Source organism: Falco punctatus, assembly GCF_963210335.1.
Source record: "Falco punctatus genome assembly, chromosome: 7".
NCBI classification, from domain to species: domain Eukaryota; kingdom Metazoa; phylum Chordata; class Aves; order Falconiformes; family Falconidae; genus Falco; species Falco punctatus.
The window spans coordinates 18,974,278-18,996,695 of NC_137587.1; the positions used below are offsets into that span (position 1 = coordinate 18,974,278).

At 38.2% G+C, this 22,418-nt stretch overlaps 1 long non-coding RNA gene across 3 annotated transcripts in view; it reads right to left on the minus strand.

Moving 5' to 3' along the window:
* Positions 1-22,418, minus strand: part of LOC308067526 — a 163,323-nt gene that overhangs the window by 32,281 nt on the left and 108,624 nt on the right. For all 3 annotated transcript variants that reach the window (XR_013929632.1, XR_013929633.1, XR_013929634.1), the window contains one exon: positions 1-22,418. This exon is cut by the window's left edge and continues 32,281 nt beyond it; it is cut by the window's right edge. This is a non-coding gene — a long non-coding RNA (uncharacterized lncRNA).

The following is a 22,418-nucleotide window of genomic DNA, read 5'->3' on the forward strand; positions in this document are numbered from 1 at the left end:
TTCTATTGCTTTGCTACACCTTTCATAGCTAGTTGCTTTTTAGATTCTTTAGGAGTTTATAGTTCTCTTAGATGATCACCTGGCTGTTTTTCATGAGCTTTTTTCTCAGCTGCTTGAAGTGAGCTGTGATCTCAAGAGTGACGATCACCATAGGACTAGTGGTTTTGTCTAGCACAGGATTATTACAGGACCAACACACTACACTGTAGAAGTTCACAGTGAAGAACCACTGAGGAGGTTTTGTGAACTACATTTTGCATCCCAGTGCAGCCCAAATGAAGCTGAAAAATAAGCGAGGTTCCTTGCCTTACAGTAAAATACAGTGTATTTTATACACTGTAAAATGTGCCGTAAAAATACACTGTATTTTTATGAAACTGCTGGTTTCTGCACAAGATAGTACCTCATGGGACTCCAGATAAGCAGGGACGATGGAGCTCAGGGATGACAGAAGTAAATAAAAACAGTCCTCCTTATTAGATGAGAGCTGTTTAACTGTGAATCACGTTACTTGGACAATATGTTTTCTTCCACAGAAGTTAACAGAAGTACAAATATATTGCCTCTGTGCCCTGAGATTATCTGAGCTGAAATGTGATGGATATAAATCCAAAAAGAACCTAGATGAAAAGTCTTATAGCTATGAAGTTCTTGACTTACTAGCTTTATTTCCCTCCTGGAAGAGGAACAGTCTCAAAGGAGAAATACGGTAGAAAGTGTGTGAAGTATAATGTCTAAGCGCTGCTGAAATGATGAGACACAGGTAGACTCTTTTGGCCCATCCTGTTTAATGTCAGTGACAATAGAAATGTAATAAAGATGATGTCAGGCTAACACAAGAGCAAGTTTGTTCACAGAACTGTGATAGCATGCACAGGGAATCCAGAGCAACAGTGAGTCATTCTGTTGAAAGAGCAATGATTAGAGGATTGAAAAAAGGGAAACTTTCTATATAATTTCTCAGCAATGCAGAGTGGGAGGAAAAAGGCCACCCCAGAGGATGAACCAATGCAGACTCTAAAATGGAAAAGTAAGAAACGTTTATTTACCAAAACCTGTCAAGTTGAATTCCAGCTTGTCATACCTCTCCCCTCCAGACCCCCTATACACAGGAGAAGAGCACTTACCCTGTGTTATACAGCTAGCTGGGGGTGGGGAGAGAAAAATACAGAAAAACATGAATTAGGGACATAAAGTACAACATACTTAAACCATTTTGGATTTGTTCAAAGAAAAAGCTTTTTGGCTTCATGCCCTGAGGCCCATATAAAGTAATGGAATTCTCCCCATCCTCAAAAAAATGTAATTTGAGGACAGTTATGTGAACCTTTGCAGCTTCAAAATAATTGCACTTCCACTGAATCACAAGCTTGCCACTTAGCATATTAGTATTTTTCAGGCTATCAAGAAAATAATGTTTAGAAGACTATAAGTAATGTTTAGAAGACTATATACTATTGATTCTGGCAAATAATGCCAACAGATGCACACACACGCACATACACATTTACACACAAGCACTGATAGGCTTCTTTGCTACGATGGCTGCCAGCTGTGCAGAACCAATTATTTATCACATTGTCCAATCTTACTTTCTTGTACACCCTTCTCTGACCATCTGAAATAATGTTTCTTATCTTATTCTAAAATTAAAAGGTCACTGGAACCAGAACTAGCGTCTTCTTCAAGACTACAGAATATAGCAGGGGGAGTATCTGCAAAAGATTGTGGCCTGTAAATATGTTAAAAACATCAGCAAGCAAACCGTGACTTGTAGCTAACACACATGTTCTAATGAGCTCTCTTCAATTTTTAATGACTATTTAAACCAAAACCAAACAAAATACTGTTCTTCCAGTGCTATAAATGACCACAATTTTCTTAAGGTGCCACACTTTTCAGAAATATGATAAACCCATTGCATACTTACTAGACATCCTTCTGACTCTGAGGGCTAAATTTCACCTACCTAGAATGTCTGTGGCCTCTAGATATAAAATACACAACTGAAATATTAATATAGTTATACATGTAAATATCATAAATACACTTTTGATTGTATATTCAACCATGACTTTATAAATTTTATACAAGATTTTCTCCAGCTTAATTTTTTAAAGCTTCCATATTTCAAACTTAGAAAAAGAAAATCAGGGTGTTAGGCAAAATGCTAAAAATGAGGGTGTCACTTGAGTGCACCACATCATTAGTAAATTTTATATGTTTTTTTTTATTTTTTTCCTAGTGGGTGTAAGCACTGTTACATTACATAACAGAAAGCATTCCCTGACAGGGAATTGCACCAATGATGAACAACTCTGATAAAAGATTTCTAATAATGCGATAGAAATCACATTAATGTGATCGTTAATGTGAAAACATTAATGCTGCAAGAGGAAAGGCTTATAATTTATTACATGAATGTTAAACTACAAAGATTAACAGAAAAGAAAAAGTTATTTTATGGTTAAAAGAAAAACAAAAAAAAAGACAGCAGGAATCCAAGTCACTAAAGGCTTACTATTTAAGCAAGTGCTGCTTTTTAAACACTCACTGAATGTGCAGATCCTTAATCAGAGTGTAATGCTCTGGTGTTTTTCTTTTAAATCAAGTCAATGTTTCTCTATCTAGAAAAGAAAAATGATTGCAGATTGGACAGTTTCCTAGGAGTTTGAGGGATGAATGGAATCCAGATATATCAACAGGACAAAGACAAGTGTTTCTCTGACTTGTATGGAAATCAAGCACCTGCAGCTTAATGCTGTCTGAAATACAAAGATGTTCTGATAGGATCTTTTATTTGACTTGGCTTGTGGGCTGTGATCAATCTAAAAATGTCTGAATAGCAGCTCTGTTCCTGTTCTAGCAATCCTTGCATGCTTTTTGAAAGGTTGGAATTTTAAAGGTCATGAATGAACAGGTTAATGAATGCCTTTATAAAAAATTGTATTTAAACACCTATGCAGCTTTGAAAATCTCAATCATGACACTGCTTGTGCTCCTCTCTTTTGCAGGCCAACTTTTTTCTGTTTTTTTTATCTTCTGTGGGTAAAATTACTTTTATCTTCTTCACCAACGCATGAATGCTGCAGCAAAAACTGCACTGCTGATTTTCGTGTTCTTTTTTTATCTAGATTCTCACATGAAAAAAACATACTGTACTTAGCAAAAAGATGAGGTTGAGCAAAGCCAAGCCAAGTATCAAGTATTGTAACAGTCTCATCCAAATTAATTCTCACTCCCCATTTTGCTTTTTACATCTGTTGAAATATGGTTTCTATTATGGTTTTGGAAGATTTCCATTTACTGTAAATTTCAGACAGTATTGATGAGGTCACTGTTTACTTTGAATAGCTCTTTGATAGGAAAAAAAAAAAGAGCACAATGCAACGTTCAAGAAGCATGGCATGTAATACAGTACTAAATTAATCATATGAGAGTTGTATAGAGACATAACTTCTCTATAGCCTTAGGGAACAACTGTCCCACAGCTCCACAAGACCACGGGTTTTCATGTAATTGCAACAAGTGATGTTGATTATTGATAGCTAACAGCCATGGGAATTCTGCCTGCCAAAGCCAGTGTGTACAGCTGTACAAACCAGATAAGCAGGCTGGAGAACAATAGGGTAAGGTGTGCTATCAGACACACACCTTTCTCTAAGATATTTTTGCAGCTAATAGGTAGCAGAAGACACACTCCTTGTATTAACTAGAAGCGGCTGAAATACACAAGACCCACGCTTGCCTGGAATAGCCCTGCAAACAGACTTGGATTACAGTCAAAAGCCTTATCTAGGTGTAAGTCATGATCAGACATTCCAGTTGAGGCTTAAGAGTCAGTGTGCGGTTATGTGCTGTTACTGAAGAGGCCATCATGCTGCTTCCATGTGCCCAGCCTCATATTTTAACCTTCCTCACTGGGAGCCCTGCAGCAGCTATACTGCTGTTGTGGGTCAGATAAGCTCACCAATTTGTCTAAAAAATGTCCTTTTTTTGCAGTTTTAGTTTAGCATACGGGATTATTTTTTTTTAAAGTAAAAAATAGTTGAGAAGATCAACTGCATGTAGACAGAGCCCCAGTATTGCCATCTAGTAACTATATCCCATGTTGTCAATAGAAACATCTGAACTGTGAAGTAGTGCTGTACTGTATTGCCCTGCCAAAGCAGAGATACAAAAAGGATATTCATGCAGCAAGCATATTTCATACAGCTTCTAACTAATTCATATACTGTGAGGTGTGCAGTGAAGATTTCCTATCTTCCAGGGATTATAACTTCTTTATTTGAAGAATTACCTTTTAATTTTTGAGACAGCCTGGCAGCTAGCTGATAAAATGGCATACTTGACAATCAAACCATCACAAACAAAAACTCTTTTATTCATAAGAATATAAATTTGGCTGATGTTGATTAGCAAGAATCCTACAAGACACTGGCTTTTGAATTAGGTGTAAAGGATTCTGTTCTGGAAATAAAAAGAAGGAGCAATTAAATCTATTTTCTCTGTATAGTATATTATTACTATATATTAAGACAGTTCCAGGAACATGGTTTTGGTTTGTTAAAAGATATTTTAAGGAAAATAATTAATTTGTCACTTTTGCTTGCCAGAATGTTTCAGAAATGCTTAACATGGACTGCACTTGTTAAATACTCTAAATGAGCTTTGTCTCTGATATTTCTTTCAAAATGCTGTGTAAAAGTATCCTGTTATCCTGTGCCAAAGTATTTCCATCAATATGTAAAGTATGCATATGTACTTACACAGCAGAATTTTTTTTACTGATAGGTTTCATGCACTATTCAGGACAGTCTGTGAAGTGCTGTATTTGGCACTTCATAAAAAATAATTCTCTTTCTTCATAACTATAGTGATTTCCATTTTTGTTTGTGGCAAATTACAAACTGCTCTGTACTTCTAAAGAATTTTAGATCCCTACATGGTGAAAACTAGGTATACTTGCTTCAAATAATAAAATAAACTTTGGTGTTCAAAATAAATCATCAGTAATGTAAATATAGAAACACAATGTTAAAGTGTATCCAAGAAAATTATACTTAGAGGCAAACATTGAACAAGAAGCATAAACAAGACAAGGATATTTAACACGAAAGAAAGACATGAAGAAGCTCCATCTGTAAAACTGCACCTTTTCTGGGAGACCACAGATCCTTAGGAATGTGCAGATTCTTGAAGTGGTTTGAAAGGAAGGCTGATGGATCAGTTGCCATATACACAGGCACACCTGCACTGTAGGAACTTTTAGAGGAAGTAAGATTATTTCTATATTTCAAAATTTTTAAGATATGCACTTAAAGGATAGGGAACTTCCAAGAAAAAAGAAAAAGTTTTATTTCCTCTGAATAATATTATTAGATCCTAAATATGTGCTTGTGTATGTATGCAGTCAGAGGCATACAGTTATACATGCCTTGATGTAAAAGGATATATGATCTTAAGCATGAAAAGGTATCACAAAAAGTTTTTAGAATAGTGAACTAAGTGAGAAAAATTATAAAAGGCAATTCATTTCAGGTGAGACAAATTCAGTTTTAAATGTTTTGGAAGCAATCAGTACTTTTAACAGAGGTAAAGAGCACATAGCTTTCTTCAAAACCCCATTTTGATTAATTTTAAAAAATGCATGAAATCCAGCTGATTCTTGCTACTAAGCTCCTCTGCTCTAGTCATAGGAGAGAAAGAAAATTGGCATGCTTAAACATAAATTTGGCTGCATTAGTAGGAAATCTACTGTAGTCATAAATGGAAAGTATTCAAACTAAAATGTCAGTAGTAGTAGATGACAGGAGTCAGTGTTAGAGGTCCAGATCTGAAATATTTACACAAATATAATGTAGACAGCGATGTGGAAAGCAAAGACTTCCAAGTTTGCAGATAGCACTTAATTAGCAAGTACTGCAAATAATGAAAGAATGTACGGTCAGAAACCAGAGACTGAATGGAGTAAAAGCTTGAGCTGTCAGGTGAGAGAAGCTCTAATTACAATGCAGTTTTCAAAAGGCAACATACAGAACATTTTTAATGTTAATTTTTTGTGAAAGATTAAACCTTTAAAAATTTTGCTAATAAGTAAATACATAGTTGTTGCCCTTGGGTTTTTTGCTGTGGTTTTTTTGTGGGTTTTGTTTGTGTTTTTTTCTCAGAGACTTCAGACTTCTAGCTCTAATGAGTGAGTTACAGAACTGCAGTCATTCCACTCGCCCTTGCAGGAGCTTTGGCCTATATACACTAAAACACTTAGGCATCTGTGGGGATTTTGACCCATCAGAGCCCAAAATCACTATGCAACTATTCCACACACACAAAAAAATTACCAGCAAGCTCCCCAGAGTCCCTGACAGTCTGCTTCCTTGCACATTCAGTCCAGCCTCCTCTTGGGCAGTAAGTTGCTGCTGAGTCTCTCGCACCGTGCTGACGCTCATTCAGAACCAAGGAGGCAGAAGGATGTTCCCATTCCCTCTTCAACAGCTCGGTTCCCAGCTCAGCTAGGTTCAAGACTCGACCAAGAAAGGTGGAGAAATGGGTTCTTTACTTGTCCAAGGATATTTCTAAAATCATAAAAATGCTGATTATTCCAACCTCCTTCTCACAGCAAACCTAGTTCAGGTTGGCTGTGGCTTTGTTTAGTCAAATCTTGAAAACCTCTGGGGACAGACATTGCCACCTCTTCTCAGGGTACTTGATCTAGGGCTGTGCTACTTGGTTAAAAAGTTTCTCCTAGTTGGTCGGATCCTCTCAGTCTTGTGCTGACTTCCTCTTCTTATGCTGACTACCACTATCGAGAAGAATATGACTGACATTTTCCTAACTCCCCTTCAGGTAGTTGTAGGCTGCGTTTAGATCTCTTTCACTGAGGAACTAAGAAGCCCTCACTTAGCCAAGCAGATCTGCTGAAATCCCCCAACTTCCTGTGCAACAGGATGATTTGTTCCTGAGCTTTCAAAGAGTTTTCTTTAAAAATCAGCCAGTTCTCTTGGGCACCTTTTCCCCTCATGGCACCACTCTGTCTAGCAATTCCCCAAATAAGTCTATTCTGCTCTCCTAGTCTGCTGCTTCCCTTCCCAGCCTTCATCTGGGCTCTGGACTCATGTCATGACTGCTGCTTCCCAAGCTGCCCTCTCTGCCTGCATTTGTCACCAGCTCTTCCCTGTTTCAAGCAGCAGGAAAAGTGGAGCATTGCACCAGCTGGTCCCTTTAGAATTTGCACTGGAAAATTATGGATTATAATAGCAGTCAAAAGTGTCCCTGACACTAACAGTCTGCCTCTTGTTTAGAAAATCAATAAATTTTGGTTAATATTCAATGAAAAATATAAAATGCTGCTATAAGCAATACATCATTGCAGATGACTGTCATGCTTATTCAGATAAAATGTAGATCTTAAGTTGTGCGATTTTCTTCCAAAGTGTTAGAGACCTCACTTTGAAGTGCTAATATTAAAATAAAAGGAACCATACATATGATTAAGAAGTTGGATTCTTGTTTATGATTTAAAATTAAACTGAGTCAAACCCTACATATGTCAAAACATTTCTGAACATGGCCTATAAATACATCGCTATCTTTTTCTTCCTCCATAAAAAGTAACCTTGTCTTTGGGAGGTGTATGACAAGAGGGTTTTGGGGGGAACTGGATCAACAGCAAAGGATACCATTTTCTTGCTATTGTTATGCAGACAGGCAACCCCCAGAGAAACCAGACTGCTGTTAAAAATTCAAAGTAGTGCAGAGAGGCAATGCTAGGTGGTAGTTATAGCCTAGAAGTGGAGATACATAATTAAACCCCACTTTCACTAGTGGTATGGAACTAACCATATGCAGACAGTTAATATCCCTGACATTTTAGAAGACTGAGAAAACCATAGCGGTATCTCTGCTGCATAGCATCCTATTGCTTTGGTGTCTTGTGCATCTCACAGGTGTTCCAGGGAGTTTCCCAGACTTGGAGTCATTTTGCATTGACATATTTTTTATTATCAGCAGTCAAATGAAAAATTAGCAACAGGCAATATCCCAAGATAAGAGCATCCTGCTCCTTGCTGTGTTACTCCAACTTTATTTCACTAAGTCCCACTCATTTTGCAAACATGGTAATGCAGCAGACAAAACCATAGAGTGAACTAAGCAAAGACAAAACTCAGCATGTGGCAAGTTAACAGAGTTCTGAGACCAGCTGCTAGTTCTGTCTGCATCTGTGCTGTCATCTTAGCCTGAGGTTTGAACTCACGCTTGAGCACAAGTTCCTTAATCGCTAGATCTGCCTGCAAGTTGGCTTGTACTTGCTCTCCAGCTGAGAAAGCCAACTGGCTTTCCAGGTAAGGAAATCTAGGCACTACTTTACATCTGTTCTGACAGCACAGATAATATGACTCCAGAGAATTGTTTCAGTGAATTTATGTCCAAAACTGAGTAGGTCTACAGAAGGTGACACAGGTAGACCTGTTGTTACCAGGCTTTAAAAATATTAAATTGCCTAGAATTTAGCTATGGATTAATATGTGACCAAAAATATCATCCACACTTGTTACTTATTACTATTTGCAAAGAAAATCGTCTTGTCAAGGCTTGAAAACATTCTGTCACGTCCTTACACACAGACCCTAGCATTCTTCTTCACTGTTTGCCAACCCAGCATGTTTCTGCTTTGAAATGCACTGCAGATATCATCCTCCAATTGATAATGGCTGCCCTGGTAATAACAGTAAACAAAATTTGACAAATTTCTGGACAGAAATCACTCTCCAAAAAAAACATTGCAAGTTCATATGCAATGCAAAATTTCATCCTTTTAAGCTCACTCTGAACTCTCACATCCGGATCATGTCTAAGTTTCATTCTATGCACTACTAAGATAATCTTTCCTCTGCATCTGCACACCTGCAGCTGTCACCCAGACTCTTTCAGCCTTGTGAGTTTGTTGTCTTTCTTTTGGGACTTGAAAATACAGTAGCCTACCTACTGCAAAGATAATACCCTCACCCACCTACGTTACCTGTATCACCCATCTCTTTGGCTCCCTCTGCAATTCCTCCCTTTACACTGCATTGAACTGTGAGACTTCTCATTCACTGTATTTTTCAGGTCCTGGTTATCTCTGTTCATGACTGTATGTTGCTATGTTTCCAAAGAAGCATGATTTTTCTCAAGGTTATCCCTTGTGCTTGCAAAAGCCTGACATTATTTTCCTCCAGGCTGCTTCTAGGGCTTTTCCAGGCCACCACGGTCAGGGTGAAGTTTGGCAATGCTTGGCTGCTTACAGGCTCAGCCCCTTGCTTATGCTATTGATCTGTAGCTTCCACTCCACTCCCCTTTCTACAGGTTTGGGTTTTTATGACTCACAATTGGATTCAAAACTCTCTGAGGTTATGTTTTCTTCTTTTGTGTCATGCTGATGTAGTACCCAGTATGACACTTCCATGACTAGGCCTTCGTCTATAAAGAACAATGTGTAGCAAGTAGTTCATTTGTGTAACAGAGCCTTTGTGACTATTTTGTTCTGGACTAATGGATCAGCACAGAAATTGGATATCTGGATTGCCCTGGGATTGCAGCAAACGGTAATTCACACAACTCTGAGGATGCGGCCTGTCCTTCAGTATCAGGCTGGCTGCTCACACAAGCATAAAGGGAGGGAGGTGTGAAAACACATTTCTTTTTCAGGATGAAAATGATCATTCAGGCTGCTGGTCTGCAGTGGTACTAATAGTCTTAACTTTAGGCTAGCATGTCACATGGTGGACACAAACACATCACATCCAAGGAACCTGCTCCCTGTGGAGAGCAGTGTACTTCATCTCTACACAGCATCACATGCTCCGTTGTTCTCCAAGCAAGCTAAGATGATTAATAGATACACAAAGTCGAGCAGCCAGGTGAACCAAGTCCAACAAAGGAATATACAAAATGAATCTTCATCCAATACTCTTGGCAGCAGCTTGTTTGAGATTTGCAAGAGTTGTTGTTAATTCCAACCCTGGAAAATGTCACTATTTCTGCAATCCCAAACAGATGATTGTGCTGGTTGGACACCGAAGGGTCAAGCCTCTGCCTCCAAGAGTGCTTAATCAGTCCTACAAAATGGAACTGCTTCATCTGGCCACACCAAGGGAAGCCTCCCCTGGGCAGACTCAGCTGGAGAGGCAGAGCTAAGGATGATGCTCAGCCCTTAGCAGCACTCCAAGCATGTGCACAGGATGAGACCTGCACATACTGGCTCAATAGGGGCTGTGGTGCACCCCCATCTGCTCCCCAGGCTAGACCCACAGCAAGCAGGGCCTGCCAAGCCTGCACAGACCCGGTATAGTCTTTTGGATCAGGAACTTGAAATTTAGTAGGTTTTGTACTTAGGGAGTATTTCAGTGGCTTGGATAGTGTTGGCTTATGGATGGGTGAAACATCCTTTTTTTATTCCCTCTTTCAGTTTTGCCTGGGTATAGAACCAGGCACATTTATGAACACTTGAAAATGCTGCAGGACAAGAAAATGATTCCCAATTCACTCTGATTAAAAGCACTTATCTGGGGAAATAAAAAATCTTCCTCTAGAAATTAAGTCTATTTCTATATCTTGATCAATCATAAGGAAAACTAAGAAACACGTCCAGTCTTCTGCTTTACATTAATAACTGGAGGCAGATATCCACTTTCCCTTACTTCATAATGGTTGAATGAATATTTCTAATGCAAAAATGTGTCCTTGACTTTTACAGATCAAGAAAATAAATAAAAAACAATGCTGGCTTACTATGTGGTTTTTAACGGCAGTTAAAAACAATCTGATATTCACAAAATATTGATGTCTGTCTGAGTAATAAAGCCAATAAATAGAAACTGGGTCCAACTGAAGCCATCTAAGGCTCATCTTGAAGTTAATCAGGGTCAGTAATATTTTCCTTAGTAATAGTAACTATTTTCCTTTTGATGAAACAAAATTATTTTAGTTTGTATGCTTGATTGTTGGTTGAAATGATTTAGACTGATAGAAGCTCCAAAAATGACAGTTTTGCACATGAGTTCAGACTGGTAAACAAGAAAAGGAAACAAGAAAGATGATGAGGGATTAATAATATATTCCTATGGCTATGTTATCAGTAGAAATTTCCTTGATAACAAATGGTTGTTTTGAGGGTCCTTGTCCTAAGGCATCGAGAAGTTAAAGCTGTTTTCAAAAAGCTCTCTGGCAGCGGCAACTGGAACAAGGTGCCTGTTGGTCTCAGATTGTCGGTAATGTAATGTTTGTAATGAGACAGAGAAGAGTGCATTACACAAGAGTCTGTTGAAAAAAGTGCTTATACCTTTTTACCTGAGTGGCTGTCAGTTTATGATACAGACTATAACCTATTAAATACAAATCACTGCTTCTCTTTCACTAATAAACATATGTTAGCAGCTTTGAGTAGGCTGATGATTTGATTATGATTAAAATTTTGTGCTTTTTTTTCCTAGCAGTTGTAACTAAGACCTGTCCTGGGTACAGAGGCAGTTCATGAAAACCACTGCTATGGTATGGACCAATACAAATTCACAATAAATTAAAATGTCAAATATGCCCTAAACAAACCTAATAGAACCAAGAATCTGAACATCTGTCATTCTTACCCTGTAATTTAATTATACTTTTCAGGTATCTGTACTAGGTAGACAGTTTGAGAATAAAATTGCTCAAAATACATTTGCAAAACAGTACTCTGTAACGTAGCTTTGAGGGTTAACAGACTAATGAATTATTTAGTTCCTGAGTTTTATCTTATTGTCTCCTGTGCAGTGGAACTACTAATTACAAACATCAATTAACATAGGGAGTCTATTTCTTTCATAGAAGTATCTGTAAAGGATGAAACACTGGTAAACATCAGTAAAATGAATGTTTATGGTAATAGTTTTAGAGTAGAAGCAAAAATTTCAAACTAAATCCTGAAGTTCTGACATGGAGTGGGCAATCGACAATGTATTACCAGTAGAAATTTAACTTAGTACTGTGGAACAAGTGACATTTCATGGCCAACAAAGAGGTCATTACATTTTTCTACCCTGAAAGATTTCACCTGTACAGCATTTCTGCCTCTTCACAATTTTTTATTAATCCTTCCAATCACATGCATTCTTCATCTCCTTTCTACAGACAATACTTTGACCAACACCAATGGCTTTTTTGGCCCAGGTTTTGGATCCATGCTATAGACCCTAGGAATTTTTTTAGCAGACTATAATAACATGTAAGACTACATACTTTTGTAAAAGCAAAACACATTTTCAAGTCTGGGGCACTGTCCTGTAAGTCTCTGTTGTCCAAAGGAAACAAACAAACAAACAATCTTATAGATTCAGTGTTAGTTTCATTTCATGTGGCTTTAAAAGTCTAAAAATAAGGGCCATGGCCTCAGATACTCAGTTGAACTCAGTGGGTACCACCAGAAACCCTTAGAGGTTCTTTGAGGGACTTGTTCTTTGGAGCTGTGTATGTCTCTTGCCTGACTGTAGACTACTAAAACGATTATCCTTATATATACATCTCAGATAGCCAAAGTTAGATGAGATTAATGCCATCATAGCAGTCCAACATCCACTGTTCAAAATACCCACTGATAACACAGCCCCAGATCCCACTTTATAAACTGCTGTCTGCAGCAGAACCGGAGACGTTTATATCCATTGTCCAAAATCAGCCATGGTTAAAATCATGGGCCACCCAGTTTTATTTGTATCTGACCAATGTGAAAGTAGCTGGAGAAATTTCAAGCGTAAACTTTCATGTTTATTTCTGCTTTCAAGCATACTGTATCTGCATTTTTTCTGAAGTATGCTTAGTGTAAAGGTAGCATGGTTTTAAGCTATCCCATCACTTTTGCTAAGTGGCCCAGCTGGTCGATCATATCAGAAATTCATTTATTAAGCGTCATTAACACCTAAATTATTTTGAAAGCTCATATGCTATGATATTTATATTATACTGTTTGATGCTTAGATACTGTGGCAAACATTCTTATTAAATACAAATCAAAGCAAGTATTAGTGAAGGATTTTTTAGTTGCGCAAAGGCATCTCCATATATAAAGCATATGGCTGATACCAGCTTCTCAGAGACAGGGCCTGTGTCTGTTAAACAGATTTTCCTCAGATGTTATTTTATGATACCTTAGAACCAAGCTCCCCCCTTTTTTGTATTGTTTATATTTGTGCAACTGTGCGGAAGACAGTATGGTTGAACTACTGCCGCTTAACCCAGCAGCTCTTTCTGTCTCTGTTGCCCTCTTTGCCTTCCTGACAATCTGATCAGGTCTAACATTTAACCTCGTAGTTCAGAGATCAGCTAAGACTTGCCCTCATTTGACCCATGTGAACAATAATAAGACCCCATTTCCAATAGTCTTTGCCCTCATCAACCCAGCTACAATGGCAATTAACTTGGCAAGGTTTAAAGCCACTTTGAAAATTGTTCAGTGTCTGAGGAATGTTAATAGCAGAACAGCTGTTTTCAAGAATCTCGCACTTTGTGTTTCTTGTATTAAGAATTTTACTAATTCCTCCCTCATTGTTTGTTCTCATATGACATAAGATATAAACAGATCTACTGACCTCAAAAATGTGTTTTTCTTGCAAAGGGAGTAATTTCTTATAAGAAAAACAGTATTTAGTTAAAATGTCTAAAAAACTTCTGGTTTGTTTTCTGCATAAGGGTCTAATTTGGTTTCTTGAGTTTCTGCGAACACATGCTTTGAGCTGGGGTTTGGACCAGATGACCTCCAAGGTCCCTTCTAACTGAAACTATTCCATAAGTGTCTTCAGTTGTTGAAGTAAAAGTTGCGTTAGACTCTGTTTTGCTTGGTACAGCACAGGCTGTGAAGGAACCAATTTCAGCAGGTAATTGCACTAGCCCTGACTTAATTTCTCTGTCCAGTTCTAAACTGTTGCACACAAGAGTGGTTTATACATCATGTATCTCAGCACTTCTAATTCCATGCATGCCATATGAGTGCTTCACACATTAATTAAGTGCTTCCTTCACTAGAGCAAAAGATTACTCTAGCCTAGATAAATGCCCTTCTCTTTAAGGAAAAAAAGAGTTGAAATATTTCATCAGTTGCTGTCTTTGGTAACAAGATTAATCTGGAGTTTCAAGCCCAGGATGGCACTTCCTGTCATGAGTGAGAAGAAAGTCATATATATTGCCACTCAAATGGGTTTTGATGTGAACATGATATAAATCAGAAGGGAAGCCTACCAGTTTTCCAGTGAGTTTTAAAGTTTGGTTTTCCAACTCTGAGAAGGTCATGAGAGCCTAACACTGGAAACTAAAGCATTCATTTACATCGTATGCTAAAATACAGCATTAAAAATATAAAACCAGTTCCAGTAATAAGCATTCACACATTAGTAAATGTCAAAATTGTATTCATAATGCAGCACTGCTGAGTATGTACATTAAGACAATATTTAGTTAGACTCACAGTACTATTTCCACAGGACTCCTGCCTTCAAGTTCTTTTCACGGTCCTTCGGTGCTCAACCTCCAGTCCAAAAAATTAGACCTCCCCAGAACTCAGCACCAGTCCAGTTGCTCCACAGCCCTATTTTCCTATATCCCAGTTCCTGTGATCTCCATTTCTCTCCTTACAGACTTGTCTTGTCCACCAAGATCCTTGCCCTAACACACTCCTCCTGCAATAACCTCTCTGTAGTGGAAACGGAAAGCTTTGTCCTTTACACTGCCTGAGTAAGGGGGCTGGGAACAGAGAGGGTGGAGGTCTTGCTGCACGCACTTTTGGTACTTGGCCTGACTTGATCTGCAAAAAAAGCCCAGCTCACCACAAGCTGATATCTTGATCAGTACACATAGAAGTCTTTCAGAACTGTGACTTCAGAAGCCTAGTAATCCTCTACTCAGCTTTTCGACTGGGGCATTTTCTTCTTTTTTAATTTTTGTTCTCTTTTAAAAGATTCTTAATTTATTCAAGATGCAGTTCCATATCAACAAAAGCCCAGGCTGGACACCTCAGTCACCCCTGCCAGATTTTATGTCGCTATTTCAAATCATTAAAATTTCACACAAAAGAGGTAAACAGAATATTTTGATATGGACAGAATGATGTATTTTCCCTTAATTTTGTTCTTGGAAATAGTCATTTTGACTGAAATTTTCCAGAGAGATTCAGCCTGAGGCAGATACCCAGTACGCAGAATTTCAGGCCAAATAGTTAAACTTTGGCAAAGTTATAAGCAACAGAAAAATGATTTTGTAATGGAACTTCTGGGCAATTTTAATAGATGGTGCCACCAGTCCAATCTACAACAAAAGGTACTTTAAATTTTATGACTTTTCTGGAAATCACTAACTATGAGGGTTTTTTATCCGCTAGAAATAGCTTGGTACAAATTTTTTGGATTTGCTCTGTTCACAAATACTCCAAGTGACTGCCGAGCACAACTAAATACATCACTGGAAGCATGAGTTTCATCAAAGGAGGAGGACAAGGCTGTCTTACAGGAATGAGCAGGTGAGGGATTAGGCATGTGCAAATACACATGATTACAAGACTGTCCACATCCTTTGCACTGTGACAAGGATTTCCTTGCTTGTCACAAAAAAAAAAGAAATTACTTCTGATGCAATTCCAGAAGGAGTAAATGTTTTAAAATTATTGCCAGAGACAGCTGGACTAGAGATAGCACTGAACTTTATTTGTATTTATATGAAGAAGCAAGTATGACATTTCATACTACTTCAAGATACATTTGTTTGAAATGCTAAATAAATAGCATTTTAATACTATCAGCATTAGTTTTGAGATGACAATTTTTATACATATATAGATACATACACCCACTAAAAAAAGCCTTTATACTCATGTATCATCTTGCATGGCAAATTCAAGAATACATTTTTGTAAGATCACTCTTCCAGCTCTTCAAAGAGCAGTTTATTCAGGGCTAATATAACCTTTTTTCCTTATGATGTTTTTGAAATGGAATTTTCTTGATTAACTTATTACATTAGTACTTAATTTAGTATGAACAGTAATCCCTGAACATATTTTCAGCACTTGTCAGCATGCTGACTAATACTTCAACGTTCAGGGACTTTCAGACATCTTTAAATTCTGTGACATAAAGTCAATGCAGAGAAGCTAATTGAGTAAGTTTTAATCCCTGGAAAAAGAAACCCATGGTTTATGACCAAAGGCAACGGTTCCATGTTAATTATTCCACTTCTGAACTTCTAGTTTGATCAGGAAGAGCAAACTATACTGATTATTAGGTTTTCTCATTGTGTCCAGAAACCTCTTGTCTTCTCTGCCATGGCATCAGTTCTGCTGATGGCACAATCTGCTACCCAACAGCAACGGAACTGAGAAGCTCAGTTTGATTTGCACAGGTCAGGTGGCCCTGAGATGAAGAAACCTTTCACTTACTGAGTGCATGTAGTGTCAGTTTGGCCGAATTTATTCAGTGCATCCACTAGCAGTTCCTGAAGCTAGCCAGTAACTAAAAAAAAGTTGGTTTATGTATATAATTGTCTACACTTAAAACCAGTTACAATTATAAAGTGGCTAAAGTTTATCAGAATCTAAATAGAAATAAGTGTTTCAAAACATTAGCTGTTAAATAACAGAATGAAATAGGCAGCAGAAGCCACTCTCTGGGCATGGTTTTGTACTGTTTCCAAAACTGTGAACTGAATCTCACTGAACTGAAGCTTCCATTCATTCTCACATCTCCTCTCCTCTTGTAGAGCAACTTTAACCCATTCTCTACTCATGCCTCCCAGCTGGAAACTTCTCATGGCCTCAAGAGACAGAGCAATGCTTAAGGAATGCCCAGCAGCTGTATGCCTACTCATACTGGCAGCGCCTTGCCTAGATTGCCACTGCCAAGGCTTGAGTCAATGGCGTACCATTTAGAAAAGAAACAGATCTTTAACCTGGAAGTGCCACTGGGTATCAGCTTGGGTTTGTTAAAAATATTCAGTTTGGCCATTTACTCCACAGAAACAACATGCCATAAACTTTTTAAGCTGAAGAAAACACTGAGGTACCCATAAAAAGTCAAAGATGATGAGGAAAAAATTGATATGCTCTGAAATAAAATTGACTTGTACTAGGACAAAACAATGAAGAGTTGTCTCATGAGGATGAGTATTGCCCAGGGGGCATTTTACCATCTACTGTTTCAGCAGATAAGAAACAAAGTCTGGACAGAAGGCCAGAAGCTGATGTAGATGAATAAGGATTAACAATGCATGATCTTACTTGTCACCCACATGTAAGACCAGGTTTGTTGGCATAAATACTAAGCAAGAGTGAATGGTATTGCATATTGATTGAGAGGTACCAGTGGCGCTCTCACTTCACACGTGCACCACAACCTTTCAGCTCAGAGCAGTGCAGGTACTGAAAGAACATCATAACAGTGTGGGAGACAGCTAGATCTGGGTCAGGCTCCCATTCTACTTTATTAATCAATGTAAATCACCAGGTTTAGTCCTGCAGAGGGAACAAACCCAGGCCTTCAAAAGAATTACAGGATTAAACATTTTCTGCTCTTTTCAAGAAGATGTACCTTCGCAATGACAGTTTTGTAATCCTGTGGATGGTTTGATGCACTAAGATTCAGTCACAAAAGTTTTACTCCACTTTGAAGACCAAAAACCCTAATGCCTAGGTTATTGAAAATGGGAATAAGGGTATGTCTGCATTACGTAAGGCAGTGTCTGTCATTTTTGAGATATTCTGATTATCTCCAAGCACCCTGCACAGCGCACTGCTAGTTCCTGCACTCAAAGCATGGCAGCTTTGTGGTCACACAGACTCTAATTTTTGGTCTAATGGATTCTGTCTGGGGCAGAGAATCTCAGAGCAGTAATATATTTTGCCATGATGAAATCTGCTTTTTAGTGTCCTTGTAAAACTGCTTTTTTATTTTTTAAAAAATTATCTATTCTCTCACCACTAATTTAATGATGAATGAATTTGCAAAAGTTACATTTAAAAAGTAATATAAACTGATTTTGACATGGTACCTTAGAATTTATAAAAAACAATGAGGACAGTGCAAGGCAAGGAAATTCCAGTTAGGAAGGGGATCAGGAACTTCATGAGCGAGCTTTAAAGGCTCCTCCATGCAAGGAGAAGAATACTGTAGCATTGAAAGGGTATGACTTGCCTTGGAGTAAGTAGAACTGCATTTCTAAAAAAGCAGTAGCTGCATCTGTGATCTGGAAGCCTAGTTATTTTGGGAATAAAATATTTTTTGGAAGTTTTAAGTTTATTGTCAATAGCTTTGTGATCTCAGTTCTGCTTCTAATTGTTAGGTGCACATCTTGCACACAAAATTCCCTGACGGGGATGCTTGTGGGCACTTACTGAAGCGGCTCAGTGTAGACCTTAAAATCTAATCTACATCCAGGGCTATACACCCAGTATCAGGGCTGGCTACAGTAATTACTGTGGTGACATAGAAATAGAAACAGAAAAAAGAGGCAGTTTCTGAAGACTAGCATCAAACAGAAATATTCCTTCTCTCTTTGCTACGCAGCAACAGGTCGTCTGAGTCATCAGCAGAAGAAAGCACACTGTCTTCTGTCTTGACTACTAAAAAGATTATTCCTCAATGATTTCTCTTTTTAAGTATCTAAAATCAGCATCCATCTTATTTAACACAGATAGCCCTCTTGGGAACAAGGAAGTTTGCTCATTAATGGTGTGCTTTCTGAAACATTTATTTCATTGTCACAAACAGTGAGAGACTAATGAAAGGGCTGTTTGTACTGGAGCTAACTTCTAATCTCTGCAGAAGTCTGTAAAAGCAAAGTCCCTGAACCACCATGAACTCTTGGCAGTTGTATGTTCTTTTGAAAGTGCTGAACATGATGAACTTAGCCCCATGGTTCGGTTTGCTAATATTTGCATAAGAAATGAAAAATGAATCTGCATCCGAATATAGCGAGTGCCTTTCTGGGAAGCTGAGAAAGAGAACGTACAGGGAAGAAAAAGAAACTCGCACTTGAGTTTTCTGCCTTGGATTGGTGTAATGGAAAATGTTATTCCCCAGTCACCTTCTTGACTCCTATTTATTACAGAATGTCCTCTTGCTTTCCAGTTCAGCTCATGCAGGCTTTCATGTTTCTGCTGAACAATTTCTTAGATACTGTAGGCCAAAAAATTAGATCTGCTTTTTTCAACATGTAGCCAAGTTTAGGCCAGACACTCAGCTGGATAAAACCACAAACTCTCAGAAGAGTCAGTATCCCAGAAATTGCACTTCCTCTGTCTACCTACTGATTAGTAAACTGCCACAACATCTTTAGCCATGTTCCTCTCCTTTTCTTTCTTTTTCTAGCAATGAAACACCAGAAATCCATATCCCCAGGTTTTATTCCTGAACAGTGGAATTCTCATAAACATTGAGTCGCTGATGTTTGTTTGACACAATCTTTTCCCAAGCTACATTATTCCTGGATAAAACTGAATCACTTTTCCCAGGGCAGTTGAAAGCATTCAATACTTCTAAGACTATATTCAGTAAGAGTCATGACAAGAAGGGCTGCAGGATCTGGCTACACTACACAATGCTCTCTGTCACTTCAGTGTTTGAGATTATGAGCTGATACGCATATTCCTTTTCTAAGATTTCAAAAAGAGCTAAAAGTTCGATTGTAAGGCTCAGCCTGACTGACTTTAATTTCTTAATCCAGTCGTCATCATAACAGATTTTTCTATACACTAAAGAGAGAAAAGGTGTTAACACGTTTTGTTTCTTGGGGCAGCGGAGATTAAAGAGAAGTTAAAAGAAGGTGACATCTTCCCTGAAGGGCTGTTTTCATCCTTATTTTAAAGCCTGGAATAACAGCATTGGCATTAATCAGAAATCGTGCATGCCACCAACATAAACAGGATACCTATTCCTGAACAGGCACAGGGAGAGAATTAGCCTGAATTTGTGACTCCTCTATATGTGCGTGCATGTGTGCGTGCATGTGTGTGTGCACGCATGCACACAGATGGGTTTTTTTCTGGTATTGTTTTAATCTCATTTTGTTGCTTCTTGTGGAATATTTATCACTAATTCAGTTGACTGAATTTTTTAAGCAATGGGAAGACACATAGTAACAATAAGTTTGCTATTAGAATTGGGAAGGATTAATTCTACAGATTTTAACTGCAGCGAGTGGGAATCATATGCTTATAGTAACAATACTGATTGGTTCTCTTCTTTCTCATCTTAACCTGGTGATTCTTAAAAGGCAAAGATGGTGTAATTTTCCTTAGGTAGGAAGAGGGTTATCCATCTCCCCCTCCCCCTCTACGTCCACCTCTCTGTTCTCTGTCTCTCATTCTTCTCTCTCCCTTCGAGGAAAACTTTGGTTTGGAGTGACTCCAAGGAAAGCTGTTATCCATCACAGCTCGAGTTTCAGATTTATCGTTTCTAGTATTGACAGGGTATTTTGACAAGTATTGAGCATGCAATTTCAGCTGACATGATGTCACAATAGTTGGGTACTGTACCTTGAAAATCAGAATCCTGGGTTGTTGGGATTTTTTACATCCAGCTTCTCTGCTGTGATAGCAGCGACAGTAGCAGAAGGAATGGAAAGAGTAAAAAAAATAGTAAAAAGTAGCAATAATATTACCAAGTAACTAAAAAACTACCCAGCATACAAGCACATTACTGTGTTACAGCCACCATTATTTAAAATAAAATAATAATAATAATAAAAAAACAAAAACCACAAAAACAAACACAAAAAAAACCCACCAAAAAAACCAACCTAACAAACTACAAAAGCTGCCCCCAGTATTTCTGACTTGGCTGGAACTGAAATCTCTTGCATACTTTATCAAACAAAACTATTCTAAACACCAATAATTGCACAGGTGTTCTCCATTCACAGGAATGGAAACAGCGGGGCAAAAATAGCTCTGAGAGTTGATAGTGAAATATTGGCTTCTCAGAATTCAGTGGGAAAATCCTACTAAACTTCAATAGGAGCAGAATTTCTGCCAGAAGTTACGAGGGTTCATATAGGAGAACAGGGTTATTACTGTATTTCTTTGGAGACTAACCCACATTCATTGTTCTAGTATGCTGGAGAACTCGGAATCAGTTTTCTTGCTGACTCAAACTGTTGGATGTTGAGGTTGTCTAAGGCAAAACCACTCCTAGCTCAGGCTAAAATAATTTTTCTTTGCTGCTCGGATTGTTATGAAAGAAATATAGAGATCTTGCTTCTTATGCAAATGTTTCTCACAGGTTTGAGACTGCCCCTCCAAGAAATATTAAGGGGGCTTAGCTACAAAGGGGCTGGGGTTTATTCTTTACTTCTGCATCAGCTGGCACAATGAGGCCGGGAAGTAGTGTAATATGAGTAATAAAAGCTAATGAGAAGACAGTAGTACAGTTGGCAAGGCGTTTGCTGCTTTTGTAGGCAAAGAAATGTAATAACATCCTCCACAATTTGCAATGTCTAGTTCCTCACCTTAATGAAACACCTTCTGTATGGATGGACAATTTGCCTCTTATGGAAAAACACTTCATAATGATTTTGTTACCAGTCACAATAAAAATCGATACCTGGCTCCATAAAGACTGGCCTCCATAAAGGCAAAGATTTCCCCTGCTGTAGGAACCCTGAGAGTCAAGGTTTAATTAGAAGGGACAGGCCTGGGCACACCTTTTGAAGCTTGTTTCTTTGCTGTTCTCAAAAAGAACAGCACTTTCCCTTATCTAATTGCCCACAGATATTTATGAAGACACCCTCCAGTTTCAAGATATACATGCCTTGTCAGCCACAGTGAGACAATAGATGCTTACTGCCGCACCACAGCAGCAGAGAGAAATATTTCAGTCTAGATGGCTAGCTGTCCATCCACTCTGCATTTTGCACAAAATCAGAACCACAAAGACTATGTTGTCTATGGTTTTACACTGACAACATTTTCCATGGTAGTAAAGGCTTCACTTCTGTCAACTTCTGGTTGAACAGGAAGAAAAAAATGTTGGGTAAACAGGCCTGTTACTTCATTTGTTTTCCCATTCCTTGGAAGACACTTTTAGTAGTTCAAGTTGCTAAGGACCTATGAAACAAAAACCTGCATTTTCCTTATAGATAAATAGAAATGCATGCTAAATAACCCATTAATGATATCTGGTGTGCCAACGTTATAGAAGCTTCAACTGTTAGTTTGAAAGGAAAGAAAAAAGGAAAAGAAAAAAAAAATCGATCTTTTCCATTTAGAATTGAAACCATGACATTAATATTCTATGTCAGTGTGGCTGGCACAAGTTCTGCAGGACCATATTGCACAGTTTGGACGTACACCTTTTGGTTTTAGTTTTGCCTTAGCTGAAAGTTATTAGGAATAGATGTTTACTGTGTATATATTTTATAGTTGGCAT